Source organism: Ranitomeya variabilis, chromosome 6 (assembly GCF_051348905.1).
Source record: "Ranitomeya variabilis isolate aRanVar5 chromosome 6, aRanVar5.hap1, whole genome shotgun sequence".
NCBI lineage: Eukaryota > Metazoa > Chordata > Amphibia > Anura > Dendrobatidae > Ranitomeya > Ranitomeya variabilis.
In genome coordinates this window covers 268,628,311-268,651,735 of record NC_135237.1, presented here as the reverse complement: position 1 = coordinate 268,651,735, position 23,425 = coordinate 268,628,311, and the positions used below count along the sequence as shown (strand labels likewise).

Genomic DNA, 23,425 nt, shown 5'->3' with positions numbered 1-23,425 from the left:
TTCACGCTATGGCTCCAGCGCAGGCGTACTTTTTCTGCCCTGTTGAGGGCAGATCAAAGTACTGCAGTGCGCAGGCGCCGGAAAGGTCAGAGAGGCCCAGCACCTGCGCACTGCAGTACTTTGCTCTGCCCTCAACAGGGCAAAGTACGCCTGCGCCGGAGCCGAAGCATGAAGACAAGAAGAGGACGTCATCCTATGAAGATTGGAGGCCCCGGACAGGACCGCGACGCCCATCGGATCGGACCGCCCCTGGGTGAGTATAATCTAACCTCTTTTTCTCATCTTTAAGGATACATTGGGGGCTTATCTACAGCATTACAGAATGCTGTAAATAAGGCCCTGATGCTAGTGGGCTTAGCTCATCTTCGATTTTGGGGGTGACAGGTTCCCTTTAAACTGAAATACCCCAAAAGCTTGATCTGCTTGAAAATAACAAAATCATCAATACTTTCCCATTGCAGCAGAGCCACTCTGGCCTTGCAACTGCTGAAGCAGTGACGTCATATATACAACATGTAACTTCTGCAGCCAGTCACTGGACAGCGATTTTGTACCATCTACTTCAGGGGAACGTCTGAGCTGAGTGATTGTTTTCAGTACTGACATGATGTAGACAGGTATACCATTGTACTTGCAATATATTTGTAGAACAGCTAAAGGAACCATTGGAAAAACATGTCTCTGCATTGAAGAAAGTGCGTCTAATCCATTCAAAGAAAAGAGAAGGTCTAATACGGGCACGTCTCATTGGAGCTTCACAAGCAAATGGAGAAGTTCTGACTTTTCTTGATGGTCATTGTGAATGTCATGTTGGATGGTTGGAACCATTATTGCAAAGGTATGTTAATGCTATGAGTTATCTTCAATTTTTTTTTACATAACATAGCTGTAAAAAAAAAAAATAGGGCACGCACATGTGTAGTATAAAATGAATATGCAAGTGAATAAATTTGCTATGTGGCCATTATGCAAACTTGTACATACACTGCGTGTCGGTACACTGGGATTAATGAATACATGAATTCCACTATTACATATACAAAAATCATCAAGTACTTAGTTAATTTTTTTTATCAAAAAAGGAGAAGCCATCCAGCCATGATGAGGTGTACCTCCTATAGATGTATTCATCAACTGCAATGTGCCAACACATAGTGTATCTTTGTATATTGGCTACATAGCGTATTTGTGCATGTGCATATAATATTTAATACTGGAGGTGTGTGGGCCCTTTTTATTGTATTTTTTGGTGGGGAGTTTGTATTGGGTGTGTGGTTCTCTCTTGGGTTGTGCACCGTCATCCATTCATCCAAGGTTTTATTATCAGCTAAGACGGGCTCCTATTTCTTCCCTGTTTCAGTTGCGGCCTCTCTAGGCGCATGGAAAGGTGAGTCATTAAAGTTAGGGACCATCAATATGAGGAACACCTTGTCGTGGTTGGATGGCTTTTACGCTTTTTGATCAAATAATGTTAACTAAGTATCTCATGTTTTTCATGTGTGTAGTAATAGTGTATTTATTAATCGCAGTGTCCTGCCACCTCAATGTCTGCATAACATAAGTATTAGACTGATCAGCTCTATTTCCATTTTTAACTCTAATACAAAAAATGCATAGCTTTTTGAATATAAAGACAAAATTAATATAGAAGGGTAAATAATATTTACCAAATATTACTAATTACTTAATGGGGTTGGTTTGTATTGAGCCTGGAGTGTCGGGAAAATATGTAAATAATGTTGATTGTGATGGCATTCACCTTTAAATAGTACAGGTGCAGTTTTTTCTACTAATCTTAGAAGATTCAGGTGCATCAACAAAACTTGTTACTCATCACAGTGGGTTTAAACTTGCAGCGATTTGCTGACATTTGCAGCAGTCTGCTGGCAATCTTCTCAGCAGCATCTCCTGCAGTCTCAAACAGTCTCTGTCACTTTCTCTGCAGCTAAGCACATTTTTCTTCTGTGCTGGTCACTAGAGATGGGCGAACCCGAACAGTAAAGATCGGCTTCCCTACCGAACACCTACTGTTCGGGCACAGACACCGAACATGGCACTCACCTGGAAGTCTGTGTAAGGCCATGTTCACACGTTGCGGTTTTTACCGCGGAACCGCAGCGATTTTGCCGCTGCGGGTCCGCTGCAGTTTCCATTGCATTTACAAAAACATGTAAACCTATGGAAACCGCAAACCGCTGTGCACATGCTGTGGAAAAAAACACGCAGAAACGCAGCGGTTTACATTCCGCAGCATGTCACTTCTTTGTGCGGAACTGCAGCGGTTCTGCACCCATAGACCTCCATTGTGAGGGTCAAACCCGCAGTAAAACCCGCAGAAGAAAAAATATCTGCGGGTGTTCTGCGGTTTTGGTGTAGAAACTGCTGAAGCAGGAAATGCGTGGGCGGAAGTGCATGGGCGGAGTGTGACCGTCAGCATGGAGGCATGTATGTGAATGTGTGTGTGAAGTCTGTGTGTGTGCGTCTGTCTGTGTGTCTGTGTGTGTGTGTCCCCACGCGACGATAGTGCCACCCAATTGTGCTAAGTCACCGTATGGGATTACTACTCCCATCCGATATTAGGATGGGAGAGTTGTCCCTGTGTCCGGCGACTTAGCACAATTGTCAGTAAAACACATACACATACAATACACATACAATACACGTAACATACATGACAGACATTACATACAACATATAACATAGAGTCCAAAACAACTTCCCCATGAAGCAAATGAATGAGGAAAAATGAGGCTTTAAGCAAAATTCATCATATATAAAAAATTATATTTTTATTGATCAATCATTAAAAAATGACATATAAAACAGGAACAAAAGACCTCTATATTAAAATAGCTGGGAACAGCACTATAGCAGGAGACAATTAATAAATGGTAAAAGATGCGGTATGGAGGCTACTAGTACCAATGGGCACATAAATTGCACTGATAGAATATAATATAACAAAAGTAGGTAGTATATAATGATTAGTATGCTCAGAAATGCCTATGGAAACAAACTTCCTATATCAACTGCGATTTTCTATAAGTATACCAACTCCTGTTACCACAATGCAAAAGCAAAATGCTTAGTGCTATACAAATAGGACTGTGCCTATAAACCATATATAGTAGTTTAAACTTACATAAGTGCAAACTCCAAACTAAGCGTGTTCCACAGCGACCCCGACAGCGCCGTTTCGCCTGACCGGCTTCCTCACATAAGGGGGCGTAAGTGTCTATTAATGATTACTCTGCCTTTTTATATCTTAATCTCAGCTGTTCCAAGCGTCGGCATTACGGGGATGGTATAGCGCATGCGCAAGTTGTCGGACATCACTAGGTGAAAGTGACTTCCAGTGTTCTGCGCCTGGAACGCGAGCGTGAAACGCTTCGCCCTCCCATATGAGCAAAGCAGGAAGTCACAGTGACATCACCAACCAGCGCATGCGCAACCCGCACGTCAAGGCTGAAAAAGACGAGAAATATATACAGAGATACGGCAGCCTAAAATAAGAAAACCTTTCTATATGACTACTATCTAGAGCGGTATAATAGCAGCATTTCATATACAAAACAGAGACTGTATAATGCAAATAAATAGTGTGAATAATAACATACAATAATAAATAATTTATGTGAATACATAAAAATATAATAAGTAATATAATGTAACCCAATTTCCCATCAGTATATATAATAACTATCTATTGTATAATAAATACATGTAATAAATATCTCTATCCCCTGACCAATTTAATAAATAAAAATACATATAATAAATACATAGTTTAATATAATTAGAAAGTACATATAATAAATACATAACTACTTAATGATATAAATATTTAATTTATACATAAATATATCCACGATAATATCCCCTTAAGTGCTAGTGAAAACACCATGTAACTAAATAGACAAACATGTAACAGTCTCCAAATTATTTAAAATCTGCGAGCATCTTCATGTGGTTTCCCATTGCTATATCTTCTTTCCACAGCATCATGAAAGGAAAGGAAAATGTCATCATATCAAGGAATACGGTGCCTTATAGAAAATTGCTGCCAAACCTACAACCGTAATCAATAAATAAAAAACAACCGGGTTAATAAAAACATATAGACACATACAAACATAATTAAAAGAACTACAGGAATAATATGAACTATAATGGAGGAAAATATGCAAAACGGCAAATGCTGAAGCTTAAAACTAAAAGGAAGAGCGACTATATCCAAAAATGGGGGGGGGGGGATTAGAGGATTTGAAATAGATGGATGGCAAAGGATAAGATGCTCACCACCCGAGGAAAAAGATTTATTACAAAAATGAATTAAAACCCAGAGTCTCATTGAGGCCGTGTGGTGCCAAGGTTCCCAATAAATAAATCCATTTGCTCTCTTTTTGAGCTAGAGCTTTAGCTAAATTACCTCCTCTAATACCAAGTTGAATCTGATCAATGGCCTTGATCTTGAGCCCCCTAGGATCTGATCCATCAATCAGATCCTAGGGGGCTCAAGATCAAGGCCATTGATCAGATTCAACTTGGTATTAGAGGAGGTAATTTAGCTAAAGCTCTAGCTCAAAAAGAGAGCAAATGGATTTATTTATTGGGAACCTTGGCACCACACGGCCTCAATGAGACTCTGGGTTTTAATTCATTTTTGTAATAAATCTTTTTCCTCGGGTGGTGAGCATCTTATCCTTTGCCATCCATCTATTTCAAATCCTCTAATCCCCCCCCCCCATTTTTGGATATAGTCGCTCTTCCTTTTAGTTTTAAGCTTCAGCATTTGCCGTTTTGCATATTTTCCTCCATTATAGTTCATATTATTCCTGTAGTTCTTTTAATTATGTTTGTATGTGTCTATATGTTTTTATTAACCCGGTTGTTTTTTATTTATTGATTACGGTTGTAGGTTTGGCAGCAATTTTCTATAAGGCACCGTATTCCTTGATATGATGACATTTTCCTTTCCTTTCATGATGCTGTGGAAAGAAGATATAGCAATGGGAAACCACATGAAGATGCTCGCAGATTTTAAATAATTTGGAGACTGTTACATGTTTGTCTATTTAGTTACATGGTGTTTTCACTAGCACTTAAGGGGATATTATCGTGGATATATTTATGTATAAATTAAATATTTATATCATTAAGTAGTTATGTATTTATTATATGTACTTTCTAATTATATTAAACTATGTATTTATTATATGTATTTTTATTTATTAAATTGGTCAGGGGATAGAGATATTTATTACATGTATTTATTATACAATAGATAGTTATTATATATACTGATGGGAAATTGGGTTACATTATATTACTTATTATATTTTTATGTATTCACATAAATTATTTATTATTGTATGTTATTATTCACACTATTTATTTGCATTATACAGTCTCTGTTTTGTATATGAAATGCTGCTATTATACCGCTCTAGGTAGTAGTCATATAGAAAGGTTTTCTTATTTTAGGCTGCCGTATCTCTGTATATATTTCTCGTCTTTTTCAGCCTTGACGTGCGGGTTGCGCATGCGCTGGTTGGTGATGTCACTGTGACTTCCTGCTTTGCTCATATGGGAGGGCGAAGCGTTTCACGCTCGCGTTCCAGGCGCAGAACACTGGAAGTCACTTTCACCTAGTGATGTCCGACAACTTGCACATGCGCTATACCATCCCCGTAATGCCGACGCTTGGAACAGCTGAGATTAAGATATAAAAAGGCAGAGTAATCATTAATAGACACTTACGCCCCCTTATGTGAGGAAGCCGGTCAGGCGAAACGGCGCTGTCGGGGTCGCTGTGGAACACGCTTAGTTTGGAGTTTGCACTTATGTAAGTTTAAACTACTATATATGGTTTATAGGCACAGTCCTATTTGTATAGCACTAAGCATTTTGCTTTTGCATTGTGGTAACAGGAGTTGGTATACTTATAGAAAATCGCAGTTGATATAGGAAGTTTGTTTCCATAGGCATTTCTGAGCATACTAATCATTATATACTACCTACTTTTGTTATATTATATTCTATCAGTGCAATTTATGTGCCCATTGGTACTAGTAGCCTCCATACCGCATCTTTTACCATTTATTAATTGTCTCCTGCTATAGTGCTGTTCCCAGCTATTTTAATATAGAGGTCTTTTGTTCCTGTTTTATATGTCATTTTTTAATGATTGATCAATAAAAATATAATTTTTTATATATGATGAATTTTGCTTAAAGCCTCATTTTTCCTCATTCATTTGCTTCATGGGGAAGTTGTTTTGGATATTATGTTGCGAGGTATGCATATTAATTTATGGACATTTGATATAATCATATAACATAGAGTATATACTCACCATACAGCACACTGGTACGCGAAACCCTCGGTCCCCTAGGGAAAAAGTCCAAAAGAAATAACCAAATCCATACTCCCTGTCTGCAGAATCCAATACCGAGTGTCCCACGCTGATCGCTTGCTCTCCGGCGATACACTACCAGGAGCGAAGCTCCTGGCAGTGTATCGCATACTTTACCGGAGTTCAGTGGCTCCGGCGTCTCTATTTACGGCATTAGAGCTGCGTGTGAACTTTGCCACGCAGCACTGCCGTAAAGCGAGAGTACCGGGGTCAGTGAACGCCAGAGTAAAGTACAAGAACCTGTTGTCCTAAGACGCTTGACTTATGAAGGACCAGCAAGCTTGTTGTGTCCCCGTTTCTTATATTGTCTTTGAGTACAGAAATATTCTGTCACCATGGCCATTGTGCTCACACTGCTAATACATACCAAAACAACCGCAACACCTTTAAAATCACACAAAGGACACCAACCCTTTTACAAACCATCTTACATACTAAATGGTAATCACTTCAGAGACCAAAAGTCAATGCAATATCAATGCAATAACTCTACTGAGCACTTCTACCGGTGCTTATATGCAGCTTCAAAAATAGGGTCTTGAGAACTGTCGATGCGGTGAGGAGTTCACAACATAATACAGATGGAGAAGGTATAGTAGATTTATCCTGTAGATGTTGAACTCACTTTATGCTTTAGTTCTATAGCTTTATGAGGTAGGATTAATACTTACAAATAGTGTTGAGCGATACTTTCCGATATCGGAAAGTATCGGTATCGGAAAGTATCGGCCGATACCGTCAAAATATCGGATCTAATCCGATACCGATACCCGATCCCAATGCAAGTCAATGGGACGAAAATATCGGAATTAAAAAAAACCCTTTATAAACTTGTAGGTTCATTCTACATGAAGGAAAACAACTAAGAATAATGTAGGATGTATTGGGGGACGTGGCGGAGACATTAAAGGCACAGAGGTTTAGCCCAATGTAATAGAATAGCAGGATTTTGGGTTTTTTTATGACGTTCGGCGGTAGAAAGATTTTGACTATGTAAATTTTTTTTTAATTTTGTCAGATATTGATGTTTCACTACTTCCACGCCCTTCACCTTCTTTTTTACTTCTCCCACACTTTCTTCTTCATTATCCTCATCATCAGCTTCTTTGACATCAACTATCTTCACCTTATTCATCTTCTTCTTCATCTTCTACCTATTATTTTTTTTGGTTACATTGTTCATATTCTTTTTATTTTACTATTATCTTCATCATTTTCTACTTCTTCATCATATTCTTATTTGTGACAGGCATTCCCGTAGTTGTTATCTATAAAAGTTTGAAGATTACACCTTCCGTTCTGCCTGTCACAAAAGAGTTACATTTGTCCGCGTTCAGTTTGGCCTGCAGCATCAGGCTTTATCCAGGGGCACCACGAGGAGGAACGGACTCACCCCCATACACTGCTTAGTCTTCTTCTGCTTATAATTTAGATAATATTTTTTGCTCTGATATTTAGTGTTATGCTTAATGTTCTTCTGCTCTTTGTTCTGCAGCCTCTTGTTCTTCTGCTTCTCGGTCTTCCAGGTCGTCGTCGTCTCCAGGGTCGTCGTCTCCTGGGTCGTCGTCATCGGGGTGGTCTTCAGGGTCATCGTCTCCAGGGTCGTCGTCATCACGGTGGTTGTCGTCTCTGGTGTCGTCGTCATCTTAGGGGTGGTCTTCCGGGTCATCGTGTTTAGTCTCTTGAACTTGGAAATGTAGCAGAAGGTACAAGAAGGCTGAGAAAATGCCCAGAACCAGCTGATGGAACTGGAACTCGGATGGCTACCCAAAGGTCCAAGAGCCAATGGAACTACCGAGGACCAGCTGACGTTACTGGAACCCGGTTACTAAGCAGGAGGTACCCGTGCCTGAAAGCACTACCAAGGACCACCTGACGTTGGTGGAACTCGGATACCCAGAGGGAGGCACCTAAGCCAAAGGCTCTGCCCGGAACCAGCTGGCGGTACTGGAACCAGGATGGGGAGCAGAAGGTACAAGAGCAAAAGACACTGCCGAGAACCAGCTGACGGTGCTGGAACCCGGATGGGTAGCCGAAGGTCCAAGAGCCAATGGAACTACCGAGGACCAGCTGACGTTACTGGAACCCGGTTACTAAGCAGGAGGTACCCGTGCCTGAAAGCACTACCAAGGACCACCTGACGTTGGTGGAACTCGGATACCCAGAGGGAGGCACCTAAGCCAAAGGCTCTGCCCGGAACCAGCTGACGGTACTGGAACCAGGATGGGGAGCAGAAGGTACAAGAGCAAGTGTCTGCGTGGCTTTTGCAGGACACGATGCCGGCTGCACAGCAGGGGAACAGCTGGCGGTGCTGGACCCCACTGACACATTGGCTGGTGTTTTTCTCTGTGCAGCTAGCAGTACCGGGCCCCAACTGGCGGTGTTAGAGCCCGGGGTCAGCAGGAGGAGGAGAGGGAGCAGAGTGTAGGCCGAAGCCTGCAGTGGCGGCAACAGCGGTCTGTTGTGCCTGCGTGGCGGTCGCAGGACACGTTGCCGGCTACACAGCAGGGGAACAGCTGGCGGTGCTGGACCCCACTGACACATTGGCGAGGTGTTTGGCTCTGTGCAGCCAGCACTTCCGGACAGCAACTAGCGTTGTTGGAGCCCGGGCTCTGCCGGTGGAGCAGAGTGTAGGCCGAAGCCTAATTGAACCGATTTCAAAGGTAACCTTTAACCCCCCCTCAGGGGTTACAAACTAGAAGAGCCACAGCTTATGCAGCAGTAGTGCCGCACAAGTCAAAGGTTGCTCTTTTAATTTTGCTCCTTGCACACACCGAATGAAACACGTATAACATTTAGCCCTTTATACAGTCAAACTGTGTTGGAGGCGCGAGTTCCCTTTGTAATGAGACGCAGCACAGATGTCAAGAATCCCACCTTGGTGCTGGGTGCAGCCTCCTGAGCGTTGTTATTTGCTGTACAGGAGTCTGCGCTGTCGTGTTATCCCCCGGCCTAGCGCTGTTAGCGCTGCCCATCTTCTGACCTCATGTAATGTCGGCCGGTGCGGTTCGCGATGACCATGAATCCCAGCCCCGCAGTGTCTTAACATTGTTAAAACACTGCGGGGCTGGGATTCATGGCCTGGCGCAGCACATATGTTCGCCTCTGACACTCGGGTCCTTACACCCGCTTCAGACTGTGCGGCGTCAGCTGATCCCTTATCGCATGCCGCGGCCATGAAGCCGCACAGTCTGAAGAAGGCGGAAGGAGATGAGGGACAGGCGAAGATATGCACCGCTCCTGCCCATCAATCACACCCTCGCAGTCCCAAGAAATCAGACACCGAGGGGCGTTGTGTGGGTCAGGGCGGCCGCAGAGGCGCAGGCAGCCAAACAATGATGCCAGAAGACGGGCAGCGCTACCAAGGGGGTTGCAGCGTGTCATTACAAAGGAAAGTCACACCACCGGGACGGTTAAATGGTCACACAGAGGACACATTTTAGACGTGTTTTCAGTTCCACATGTGCGAGGAGAATACGTTTATGAGCCACCTTGCACACATGCAGCATTACCGCTGTACGAGGTGGCCTTAAAAGCGTACAAACGCCTGGGGGAGGGGGGACAGGTTCCCTTCAATTTCAGTTCTTGTGTCTGCGTGGCTTTTGCAGGACACATTGCCGGCTACACAGCAGGGGAACAGCTGGCGGTGCTGGACCCCACTGACACATTGGCTGGTGTTTTTCTCTGTGCAGCTAGCAGTACCGGGCCCCAACTGGCGGTGTTAGAGCCCGGGGTCAGCAGGAGGAGGAGCAGGAGGAGGAGCAAGGGGGAGGGGAGTGTAGGCCGAAGCCTGCAGTGGCGGCAGCTTTGGGTCTGTTGTGCCTGCGTGGCGGTCGCAGGACACGTTGCCGGCTACACAGCAGGGGAACAGCTGGCGGTGCTGGACCCCACTGACACATTGGCGAGGTGTTTGGCTCTGTGCAGCCAGCACTTCCGGACAGCAACTAGCGTTGTTGGAGCCCGGGCTCTGCCGGTGGAGCAGAGTGTAGGCCGAAGCCTAATTGAACCGATTTCAAAGGTAACCTTTAACCCCCCCTCAGGGGTTACAAACTAGAAGAGCCACAGCTTATGCAGCAGTAGTGCCGCGCAAGTCAAAGGTTGCTATTTTAATTTTGCTCCTTGCACACGCCGAATGAAACACGTATAACATTTAGCCCTTTATACAGTCAAACTGTGTTGGAGGCGCGAGTTCCCTTTCTAATGAGACGCAGCACAGATGTCAAGAATCCCACCTTGGTGCTGGGTGCAGCCTCCTGAGCGTTGTTATTTGCTGTACAGGAGTCTGCGCTGTCGTGTTATCCCCCGGCCTAGCGCTGTTAGCGCTGCCCATCTTCTGACATCATTTAATGTCGGCCGTTGCGCTTTGCGATGACCATGAATCCCAGCCCCGCAGTGTCTTTATATAGTTAAAACACTGCGGGGCTGGGATTCATGGCCTGGCGTAGTACATATGTTCGCCTCTCACACTCGGGTCCTTACACCCGCTTCAGACTGTGCGGCGTCAGCTGATCCCTTATCGCATGCCACGGCCATGAAGCCGCACAGTCTGAAGAAGGCGGAAGGAGATGAGGGACAGGCGAAGATAGGCACTGCTCATGCCCATCAATCACACCCTCGCAGTCCAAATAAATAAGACACCGAGGGGCGTTGTGTGGGTCAGGGCGGCCGCAGAGGCGCAGCCAGCCAAACAATGATGCCAGAAGACGGGCAGCGCTACCAAGGGGGTTGCAGCGTGTCATTACAAAGGAAAGTCACACCACCGGGACGGTTAAATGGTCACACAGAGGACACATTTTAGACGTGTTTTCAGTTCCACATGTGCGAGGAGAATACGTTTATGAGCCACCTTGCACACATGCAGCATTACCGCTGTACGAGGTGGCCTTAAAAACGTACAAACGCCTGGGGGAGGGGGGACAGGTTCCCTTCAATTTCAGTTCTTGTGTCTGCGTGGCTTTTGCAGGACACATTGCCGGCTACACAGCAGGGGAACAGCTGGCGGTGCTGGACCCCACTGACACATTGGCTGGTGTTTTTCTCTGTGCAGCTAGCAGTACCGGGCCCCAACTGGCGGTGTTAGAGCCCGGGGTCAGCAGGAGGAGGAGCAGGAGGAGGAGCAAGGGGGAGGGGAGTGTAGGCCGTAGCCTGCAGTGGCGGCAGCTTTGGGTCTGTTGTGCCTGCGTGGCGGTCGCAGGACACGTTGCCGGCTACACAGCAGGGGAACAGCTGGCGGTGCTGGACCCCACTGACACATTGGCGAGGTGTTTGGCTCTGTGCAGCCAGCACTTCCGGACAGCAACTAGCGTTGTTGGAGCCCGGGCTCTGCCGGTGGAGCAGAGTGTAGGCCGAAGCCTAATTGAACCGATTTCAAAGGTAACCTTTAACCCCCCCTCAGGGGTTACAAACTAGAAGAGCCACAGCTTATGCAGCAGTAGTGCCGCACAAGTCAAAGGTTGCTCTTTTAATTTTGCTCCTTGCACACGCCGAATGAAACACGTATAACATTTAGCCCTTTATACAGTCAAACTGTGTTGGAGGCGCGAGTTCCCTTTGTAATGAGACGCAGCACAGATGTCAAGAATCCCACCTTGGTGCTGGGTGCAGCCTCCTGAGCGTTGTTATTTGCTGTACAGGAGTCTGCGCTGTCGTGTTATCCCCCGGCCTAGCGCTGTTAGCGCTGCCCATCTTCTGACATCATTTAATGTCGGCCGTTGCGCTTTGCGATGACCATGAATCCCAGCCCCGCAGTGTCTTTATATAGTTAAAACACTGCGGGGCTGGGATTCATGGCCTGGCGTAGTACATATGTTCGCCTCTCACACTCGGGTCCTTACACCCGCTTCAGACTGTGCGGCGTCAGCTGATGCCTTATCGCATGCCACGGCCATGAAGCCGCACAGTCTGAAGAAGGCGGAAGGAGATGAGGGACAGGCGAAGATAGGCACTGCTCATGCCCATCAATCACACCCTCGCAGTCCAAATAAATAAGACACCGAGGGGCGTTGTGCGGGTCAGGGCGGCCGCAGAGGCGCAGCCAGCCAAACAATGATGCCAGAAGACGGGCAGCGCTACCAAGGGGGTTGCTGCGTGTCATTACAAAGGAAAGTCACACCACCGGGACGGTTAAATGGTCACACAGAGGACACATTTTAGACGTGTTTTCAGTTCCACATGTGCGAGGAGAATACGTTTATGAGCCACCTTGCACACATGCAGCATTACCGCTGTACGAGGTGGCCTTAAAAACGTACAAACGCCTGGGGGAGGGGGGACAGGTTCCCTTCAATTTCAGTTCTTGTGTCTGCGTGGCTTTTGCAGGACATGATGCCGGCTGCACAGCAGGGGAACAGCTGGCGGTGCTGAACCCCACTGACACATTGGCTGGTGTTTTTCTCTGTGCAGCTAGCAGTACCGGGCCCCAACTGGCGGTGTTAGAGCCCGGGGTCAGCAGGAGGAGGAGATGGAGCAGAGTGTAGGCCGAAGCCTGCACTGGCGGCAGCTTTGGGTCTGTTGTGCCTGCGTGGCAGTTGCAGGACACGTTGCCGGCTGCACAGCAGGGGAACAGCTGGCGGTGCTGGACCCCACTGACACATTGGCTGGTGTTTTTCTCTGTGCAGCTAGCAGTACCGGGCCCCAACTGGCGGTGTTGGAGCCAGGGCTCTGCAGGGGGAGCAGAGTGTAGGCCGAAGCCTAATTGAACCAATTTTAAAGTAAACCTTTAACCCCCACTCAGGTGTTACAAAGTAGAAGAGCCACAGCTTATGCAGCAGTAATGCTGCACAAGTCAAAGGTTGCTCTTTTAATTTTGCTCCTTGCACACGCTGAAAGGAACACGTATAACATTTAGGCCCTTACACAGTCAAACTGATTTTGAGGCGTGAGTTCCCTTCGTAAAGAGACGCAGTACAGCTGGCAAAAATGCCACCTTGGTGCTTGGCGCGGCCTCCTGAGCATTGTTATTTGTTGCACAGGAGTCTGCGCTGTCGTGTTATCCCTTGGCCTTGCGCTGTTAGCGCTGCCCATCCTCTGACATCATGTAATGTCGGCCGCTGCGGTTTGCGATGACCATGAATCCCAGCCCCGCAGTGTCTTAACATTGTTAAAACACTGCGGGGCTGGGATTCATGGCCTGGTGCAGTACATATGTTCGCCTCTCGCTTGGTTTCTTACACCCGCTTCAGACTATGCGGCGTCAGCTGATCCCTTATCGCATGCCACGGCCATGAAGCCGCACAGTCCGAAGAAGGCGGAAGGAGATGAGGGACAGGCGAAGAAATGCACCGTTCATGCCCATCAATCACACCCTCGCAGTACAAATAAATAAGACACCGAGGGGCGTTGTGTGGGGCACGGCGGCCGCAGAGGCGCAGGCAGCCAAACAATGATGCCAGAAGACGGGCAGCGCTACCAAGGAGCTTGTTGCGTGTCAATACAAAGGAAAATCACACCTGAGGGACGTTTTAATGGTCGCAGAGGACTCATTTTAGACGTGTTCAGTTCCCCATGGGCAAGGAGACTAAGTTTCTGAGCCACCTTGCACACATGCAGCATTACTGTCGTACAAGGTGGCTGTAAAACGTAGAAACACCTGGGGGAGGGGGGACAGGTTTCCTTCAATTTCAGTTCTTGTGTCTGCGTGGCTTTTGCAGGACATGATGCCGGCTACACAGCAGGGGAACAGCTGGCGGTGCTGAACCCCACTGACACATTGGCTGGTGTTTTTCTCTGTGCAGCTAGCAGTACCGGGCCCTAACTGGCGGTGTTGGAGCCCAGGGTCAGCAGGAGGAGGAGAGGGAGCAGAGTGTAGGCCGAAGCCTGCACTGGAGCAAGTTGAAAGGGAAACTTTAACCCCCCCCCCAGGCGTTTGTAGCTGAAAGAGCCATCGTGTACAGCACTAATGCTGGAAAAGGTAAACTTCGCTCTTTTAATTATGGTCCTTGCACATGCTGAACCTAACACTTATGAAAAGTGTCCCCTCCTACCGTGATACCGTCCGGTAGGTGGAACTTTCCTTTGTGATGTGACGCAGCACAGCCGTCATTCTTACCCCCTTGGCGCCGTGCGCCGCCTCCTCAGCGTTGTTTGAATCAGTCCCGGAGCCTGCGCTGTTAGGTTAGCCCTTGGCCATGCACACATTTTGCGCTGCCCGTCTTCTGACATCATTTGGTGTCAGGCTGGCTGCGCCTGTGCGGCCGCGCTGGCCGAGATCCCGCCTCGTACTGTCTTCTGATTTCATCCCACTGGGGGCCTGAGATCCGTGGCCATGCGCAGTGCATATCCTCGCCTCTCACTCCCCTCCCTACGGCTTCTTCAGACTGTGCGGTGTCACGGCCGTGGCATGCTATTAGGGACCAGCTGACACCGAACAGTCTGGAGAAGCCATAGGGAGATGAGTGAGAGGTGGAGGTTCAGATATGCACTGCGCATGTCCATGAATCTCAGGCCCCCAGTGGGATTAAATCAGAAGACAGTACGAGGCGGGCTCTCGGCCAGCGCGGCCGCACAGGCGCAGCCAGCCTGACACCAAATGATGTCAGAAGACGGGCAGCGCAAAATGTGTGCATGGCCAAGGGCTAACCTAACAGCGCAGGCTCTGGGACTGATTCAAACAACGCTGAGGAGGCGGCGCACGGCTCCAAGGGGGTAAGAATGACGGCTGTGCTGCGTCACATCACAAAGGAAAGTTCCACCAACCGTACGGTATCACGGTAGGAGGGGGCACTTTTCATAAGTGTTAGGAACAGCATGTGCAAGGAGCACCACGAAAAGAGGCACTTTTTCCCTTTGCATCATTACTGCTGCACAAGGTGGCTCCTTCAGTAACAAACGCCTGGGGGGGGGGGCAGGTTCCCTTAAATTTAACTTGTTGTGCCTGCGTGGCGGTCGCAGTACACGTTGCCGGCTGCACAGCAGGGGAACAGCTGGTGGTGCTGAACCCCACTAACACATTGGCGAGGTGTTTGGCTCTGTGCGGACAGCACTTCTGGACGGCAACTGGCGGTGTTGGAGCCCAGGGACAGGTGGAGGAGGAGGAGGTAGGTGGAGGTAGGAGGGATTGCCACACACACAGCAGGGGAACAGCTGACGTTACTGAACCCCAATAACAGAGGAGGGACTGTTGGGACTGTGCGGACAGCACTTCTGGACGGCAACTGGCGGTGTTGGAGCCCAGGGACAGGTGGAGGAGGAGGAGGTAGGAGGAGGTAGGAGGGATTGCCACACACACAGCAGGGGAACAGCTGACGTTACTGAACCCCAATAACAGAGGAGGGACTGTTGACTGTGCGTACAGCACTTCTGGATGGCAACTGGCGGTGTTGGAGCCCAGGGACAGGTGGAGGAGGAGGAGGTAGGAGGAGGTAGGAGGGATTGCCACACACACAGCAGGGGAACAGCTGACGTTACTGAACCCCAATAACAGAGGAGGGACTGTTGGGACTGTGCGGACAGCACTTCTGGACGGCAACTGGCGGTGTTGGAGCCCAGGGACAGGTGGAGGAGGAGGAGGTAGGAGGAGGTAGGAGGGATTGCCACACACACAGCAGGGGAACAGCTGACGTTACTGAACCCCAATAACAGAGAAGGGACTGTTGGGACTGTGCGGACAGCACTTCTGGACGGTAACTGGCGGTGTTGGAGCCCAGGGACAGGTGGAGGAGGAGGAGGTAGGAGGAGGTAGGAGGGATTGCCACACACACAGCAGGGGAACAGCTGACGTTACTGAACCCCAATAACAGAGGAGGGACTGTTGACTGTGCGTACAGCACTTCTGGACGGCAACTGGCGGTGTTGGAGCCCAGGGACAGGTGGAGGAGGAGGAGGTAGGAGGAGGTAGGAGGGATTGCCACACACACAGCAGGGGAACAGCTGACGTTACTGAACCCCAATAACAGAGGAGGGACTGTTGGGACTGTGCGTACAGCACTTCTGGACGGCAACTGGCGGTGTTGGAGCCCAGGGACAGGTGGAGGAGGAGGAGGTAGGAGGAGGCAGGAGGGATTGCCACACACACAGCAGGGGAACAGCTGACGTTACTGAACCCCAATAACAGAGGAGGGACTGTTGACTGTGCGTACAGCACTTCTGGACGGCAACTGGCGGTGTTGGAGCCCAGGGACAGGTGGAGGAGGAGGAGGTAGGAGGAGGTAGGAGGGATTGCCACACACACAGCAGGGGAACAGCTGACGTTACTGAACCCCAATAACAGAGGAGGGACTGTTGGGACTGTGCGGACAGCACTTCTGGACGGCAACTGGCGGTGTTGGAGCCCAGGGACAGGTGGAGGAGGAGGAGTGTTGTGAAATTGGATTCTGGGCTCCCCCGGTGGCCACTGGTGGAATTGAACTTGTGTGCATCATCCTCTCTGTTCACCTGTTCCCATCAGGATGTGGGAGTCTCTATATAACCTTGCTCCTCTGTCAGTTTCATGCCGGTCAACAATGTAATCAGAAGCCTTTCTTTGCATGTTCCTGCTACTAGACAACTCCCAGCTAAGTTGGACTTTCGTCCTTGTTTGTTTTTGCATTTTGTTCCAGTTCACAGCTGCTGTTTCGTTACTGTGTCTGGAAAGCTCTTGTGATCTGAAATTGCCACTCTGGTGTTATGAGTTAATACTAGAGTCTTAAAGTAATTTCTGGATGGTGTTTTGATAGGGTTTTCAGCTGACCATGAAAGTGCCCTTTCTGTCTTCCTGCTATCTAGTAAGCGGACCTCGATTTTGCTAAACCTATCTTCATACTACGTTTGTCATTTCATCTAAAATCACCGCCAATATATGTGGGGGCCTCTGTCTGCCTTTTGGGGAAATTTCTCTAGAGGTGAGCCAGGACTGTATTTTCCTCTGCTAGGATTAGTTAGTCCTCCGGCTGGCGCTGGGCGTCTAGGGATAAAACGTAGGCACGCTACCCGGCCACTGTTAATTGTGCGGCAGGTTTAGTTCATGGTCAGTTTAGATTCCATCTTCCACGAGCTAGTTCTTATATATGCTGGGCTATGTTCTCTCGCCATTGAGAATCATGACAGTTTGACCGGACTAAAAGGGTTAAATTATTGGCTGAGAAAGGAGAGAAAAAAGAAGTCTGCTGAAATTTTTTTTTTTTTTTCTCTAGTTCTGAGTGTGCTCATAATTGAATCACTTGCTAGTCTGCCTATACTGCAGCCTTCCTCTCTTTCTCTCCTTCTAATCCTTGAATGGCTCTGTGTTCACCTGTTTGAAATGGATCTTCAGAGTGTAGCTACAGGTTTGAATAATCTCGCCACGAAGGTACAAAATTTGCAAGATTTTGTTGTTCATGCACCTATGTCTGAACCTAGAATTCCTTTGCCTGAATTTTTTTCAGGGAATAGATCTTGCTTTCAAAATTTTAAAAATAATTGCAAATTGTTTTTGTCCCTGAAGTCTCGCTCTGCCGGAGATCCTGCACAGCAGGTCAGGATTGTAATTTCCTTGCTCCGGGGCGACCCTCAAGATTGGGCTTTTGCATTGACACCAGGGGATCCTGCGTTGCTCAATGTGGATGCGTTTTTTCTGGCCTTGGGGTTGCTTTATGAGGAACCTCATTTAGAGCTTCAGGCGGAAAAAGCTTTGATGTCCCTATCTCAGGGGCAAGATGAAGCTGAAATATACTGCCAAAAATTCCGTAAATGGTCTGTGCTTACTCAGTGGAATGAGTGCGCCCTGGCGGCGATTTTCAGAGAAGGTCTCTCTGATGCCATTAAGGATGTTATGGTGGGGTTCCCTGTGCCTGCGGGTCTGAATGAGTCCATGACAATGGCTATTCAGATCGATAGGCGTCTGCGGGAGCGCAAACCTGTGGACCATTTGGCGGTGTCTACTGAGAAGACGCCAGAAAATATGCAATGTGATAGAATTCTGTCCAGAAGCGAGCGGCAGAATTTTAGACGAAAAAATGGGTTGTGCTTCTATTGTGGTGATTCAACTCATGTTATATCAGCATGCTCTAAGCGTACTAAGAAGCTTGACAAGTCTGTTTCAATTAGCACTTTACAGTCTAAGTTTATTCTATCTGTGACCTTGATTTGTTCTTTATCATCTATTACCGCGGACGCCTATGTCGACTCTGGCGCCGCTTTGAGTCTTATGGATTGGTCCTTTGCCAAACGCTGTGGGTATGATTTGGAGCCTTTGGAAGCTCCTATACCTCTGAAGGGGATTGACTCCACCCCATTGGCTAGTAATAAACCACAATACTGGACACAAGTAACTATGCGTATTAATCCGGATCACCAGGAGATTATTCGCTTTCTGGTGCTGTATAATCTACATGATGTTTTGGTGCTAGGATTGCCATGGCTGCAATCTCATAACCCAGTCCTCGACTGGAAAGCTATGTCTGTGTTAAGCTGGGGATGTAAAGGGACTCATGGGGACGTACCTTTGGTTTCCATTTCATCATCTATTCCCTCTGAGATTCCTGAATTCTTGTCTGACTATCGTGACGTTTTTGAAGAACCCAAGCTTGGTTCACTACCTCCGCACCGGGAGTGCGATTGTGCCATAGATTTGATCCCGGGTAGTAAATACCCTAAGGGTCGTTTATTTAATCTGTCTGTGCCTGAACACGCTGCTATGCGAGAATATATAAAGGAGTCCTTGGAAAAGGGACATATTCGTCCTTCGTCATCTCCCTTAGGAGCCGGTTTTTTCTTTGTGTCTAAGAAAGATGGCTCTTTGAGGCCGTGTATTGATTATCGGCTTTTGAATAAAATCACGGTTAAATATCAATATCCGTTACCACTGCTGACTGATTTGTTTGCTCGTATAAAGGGGGCCAAGTGGTTCTCTAAGATTGATCTCCGTGGGGCGTATAATTTGGTGCGAATCAAGCAGGGGGATGAGTGGAAAACCGCATTTAATACGCCCGAGGGCCACTTTGAGTATTTGGTGATGCCTTTTGGTCTTTCAAATGCCCCTTCAGTCTTCCAGTCCTTTATGCATGACATTTTCCGCGATTATTTGGATAAATTTATGATTGTGTATCTGGATGATATTCTGATTTTTTCGGATGACTGGGACTCTCATGTCCAGCAGGTCAGGAGGGTTTTTCAGGTTTTGTGGTCTAATTCCTTGTGTGTGAAGGGTTCTAAGTGCGTTTTTGGGGTTCAAAAGATTTCCTTCTTGGGATACATTTTTTCCCCCTCTTCCATCGAGATGGATCCTGTCAAGGTTCAGGCTATTTGTGATTGGACGCAACCCTCTTCTCTTAAGAGTCTTCAGAAATTTTTGGGCTTTGCTAACTTTTATCGTCGATTTATTGCTGGTTTTTCTGATGTTGTTAAACCATTGAGTGATTTGACTAAGAAGGGTGCTGATGTTGCTGATTGGTCCCCTGATGCTGTGGAGGCCTTTCGGGAGCTTAAGCGCCGCTTTTCTTCCGCCCCTGTGTTGCGTCAGCCTGATGTTGCTCTTCCTTTTCAGGTTGAGGTCGACGCTTCTGAAATCGGAGCTGGGGCGGTGTTGTCGCAGAGAAGTTCCGACTGCCCCGTGATGAGACCTTGTGCTTTTTTTTCCCGTAAATTTTCGCCCGCCGAGCGGAATTATGATATTGGGAATCGGGAGCTTTTGGCCATGAAGTGGGCTTTTGAGGAGTGGCGTCACTGGCTTGAGGGGGCCAGACATCAGGTGGTGGTATTGACTGACCACAAAAATTTAATTTACCTTGAGTCTGCCAGGCGCCTGAATCCTAGACAGGCGCGCTGGTCGTTGTTTTTCTCTCGGTTTAATTTTGTGGTGTCATACCTACCGGGTTCTAAGAATGTTAAGGCGGATGCCCTTTCTAGGAGTTTTGAGCCTGACTCCCCTGGTAATTCTGAGCCCACAGGTATCCTTAAGGATGGAGTGATATTGTCTGCCGTTTCTCCAGACCTGCGGCGGGCCTTGCAGGAGTTTCAGGCGGATAGACCGGATCGTTGCCCACCTGGTAGACTGTTTGTTCCTGATGATTGGACCAGTAGAGTCATCTCTGAGGTTCATTCTTCTGCGTTGGCAGGTCATCCTGGAATCTTTGGTACCAGGGATTTGGTGGCAAGGTCCTTCTGGTGGCCTTCCCTGTCACGAGATGTGCGAGGCTTTGTGCAGTCTTGTGACGTTTGTGCTCGGGCCAAGCCTTGTTGTTCTCGGGCTAGTGGATTGTTGTTGCCCTTGCCTATTCCGAAGAGGCCTTGGACGCACATCTCGATGGATTTTATTTCGGATCTGCCTGTTTCTCAGAAGATGTCTGTCATCTGGGTGGTGTGTGACCGTTTCTCTAAGATGGTCCATTTGGTTCCCTTGCCTAAGTTGCCTTCTTCTTCCGAGTTGGTTCCTCTGTTTTTTCAAAATGTTGTTCGTTTGCATGGTATTCCGGAGAATATCGTTTCTGACAGAGGGACCCAATTCGTGTCTAGATTTTGGCGGGCATTCTGTGCTAGGATGGGCATAGATTTGTCTTTTTCGTCTGCTTTCCATCCTCAGACTAATGGCCAGACCGAGCGGACTAATCAGACCTTGGAGACATATTTGAGGTGTTTTGTGTCTGCGGATCAGGATGATTGGGTTGCTTTTTTGCCATTGGCGGAGTTCGCCCTCAATAATCGGGCCAGCTCTGCCACCTTGGTGTCCCCGTTTTTCTGTAATTCGGGGTTTCATCCTCGATTTTCCTCCGGTCAGGTGGAATCTTCGGATTGTCCTGGAGTGGATGCTGTGGTGGAGAGGTTGCATCAGATTTGGGGGCATGTAGTGGACAATTTGAAGTTGTCCCAGGAGAAGACTCAGCTTTTTGCCAACCGCCGTCGTCGTGTTGGTCCTCGGCTTTGTGTTGGGGACTTGGTGTGGTTGTCTTCTCGTTTTGTCCCTATGAGGGTTTCTTCTCCTAAGTTTAAGCCTCGGTTCATCGGCCCGTACAAGATATTGGAGATTCTTAACCCTGTGTCCTTCCGTTTGGACCTCCCTGCATCTTTTTCTATTCATAATGTTTTTCATCGGTCATTATTGCGCAGGTATGAGGTACCGGTTGTGCCTTCCGTTGAGCCTCCTGCTCCGGTGTTAGTTGAGGGTGAGTTAGAGTACGTTGTGGAAAAGATCTTAGACTCCCGTGTTTCCAGACGGAAACTCCAGTATCTGGTCAAATGGAAGGGATACGGTCAGGAGGATAATTCTTGGGTGACTGCCTCTGATGTTCATGCCTCCGATCTTGTCCGTGCCTTTCATAGGGCTCATCCTGATCGCCCTGGTGGTTCTGGTGAGGGTTCGGTGCCCCCTCCTTGAGGGGGGGGTACTGTTGTGAAATTGGATTCTGGGCTCCCCCGGTGGCCACTGGTGGAATTGAACTTGTGTGCATCATCCTCTCTGTTCACCTGTTCCCATCAGGATGTGGGAGTCTCTATATAACCTTGCTCCTCTGTCAGTTTCATGCCGGTCAACAATGTAATCAGAAGCCTTTCTTTGCATGTTCCTGCTACTAGACAACTCCCAGCTAAGTTGGACTTTCGTCCTTGTTTGTTTTTGCATTTTGTTCCAGTTCACAGCTGCTGTTTCGTTACTGTGTCTGGAAAGCTCTTGTGATCTGAAATTGCCACTCTGGTGTTATGAGTTAATACTAGAGTCTTAAAGTAATTTCTGGATTGTGTTTTGATAGGGTTTTCAGCTGACCATGAAAGTGCCCTTTCTGTCTTCCTGCTATCTAGTAAGCGGACCTCGATTTTGCTAAACCTATCTTCATACTACGTTTGTCATTTCATCTAAAATCACCGCCAATATATGTGGGGGCCTCTGTCTGCCTTTTGGGGAAATTTCTCTAGAGGTGAGCCAGGACTGTATTTTCCTCTGCTAGGATTAGTTAGTCCTCCGGCTGGCGCTGGGCGTCTAGGGATAAAACGTAGGCACGCTACCCGGCCACTGTTAATTGTGCGGCAGGTTTAGTTCATGGTCAGTTTAGATTCCATCTTCCAAGAGCTAGTTCTTATATATGCTGGGCTATGTTCTCTCGCCATTGAGAATCATGACAGAGGAGGTAGGAGGAGGTAGGAGGGATTGCCACACACACAGCAGGGGAACAGCTGACGTTACTGAACCCCAATAACAGAGGAGGGACTGTTGGGACTGTGCGGACAGCACTTCTGGACGGCAACTGGCGGTGTTGGAGCCCAGGGACAGGTGGAGGAGGAGGAGGTAGGAGGAGGTAGGAGGGATTGCCACACACACAGCAGGGGAACAGCTGACGTTACTGAACCCCAATAACAGAGGAGGGACTGTTGACTGTGCGTACAGCACTTCTGGACGGCAACTGGCGGTGTTGGAGTCCAGGGACAGGTGGAGGAGGAGGAGGTAGGAGGAGGTAGGAGGGATTGCCACACACACAGCAGGGGAACAGCTGACGTTACTGAACCCCAATAACAGAGGAGGGACTGTTGGGACTGTGCGGACAGCACTTCTGGACGGCAACTGGCGGTGTTGGAGCCCAGGGACAGGTGGAGGAGGAGGAGGTAGGAGGAGGTAGGAGGGATTGCCACACACACAGCAGGGGAACAGCTGACATTACTGAACCCCAATAACAGAGGAGGGACTGTTGACTGTGCGTACAGCACTTCTGGACGGCAACTGGCGGTGTTGGAGCCCAGGGACAGGTGGAGGAGGAGGAGGTAGGAGGAGGTAGGAGGGATTGCCACACACACAGCAGGGGAACAGCTGACGTTACTGAACCCCAATAACAGAGGAGGGACTGTTGGGACTGTGCGGACAGCACTTCTGGACGGCAACTGGCGGTGTTGGAGCCCAGGGACAGGTGGAGGAGGAGGAGGTAGGAGGAGGTAGGAGGGATTGCCACACACACAGCAGGGGAACAGCTGACGTTACTGAACCCCAATAACAGAGGAGGGACTGTTGACTGTGCGTACAGCACTTCTGGACGGCAACTGGCGGTGTTGGAGCCCAGGGACAGGTGGAGGAGGAGGAGGTAGGAGGAGGTAGGAGGGATTGCCACACACACAGCAGGGGAACAGCTGACGTTACTG

The 23,425-nt window shown here is 48.1% G+C and overlaps 1 long non-coding RNA gene and 1 pseudogene across 1 annotated transcript in view; one reads left to right on the top strand and one right to left on the bottom strand.

Annotated features, from left to right (window-relative positions):
• LOC143782298 (uncharacterized) overlaps positions 1 to 23,425 on the bottom strand; it is a 906,302-nt gene that overhangs the window by 124,925 nt on the left and 757,952 nt on the right. The window lies entirely within an intron of this gene.
• Positions 1 to 23,425, top strand: part of LOC143782103 (polypeptide N-acetylgalactosaminyltransferase 12-like) — a 268,248-nt pseudogene that overhangs the window by 4,904 nt on the left and 239,919 nt on the right.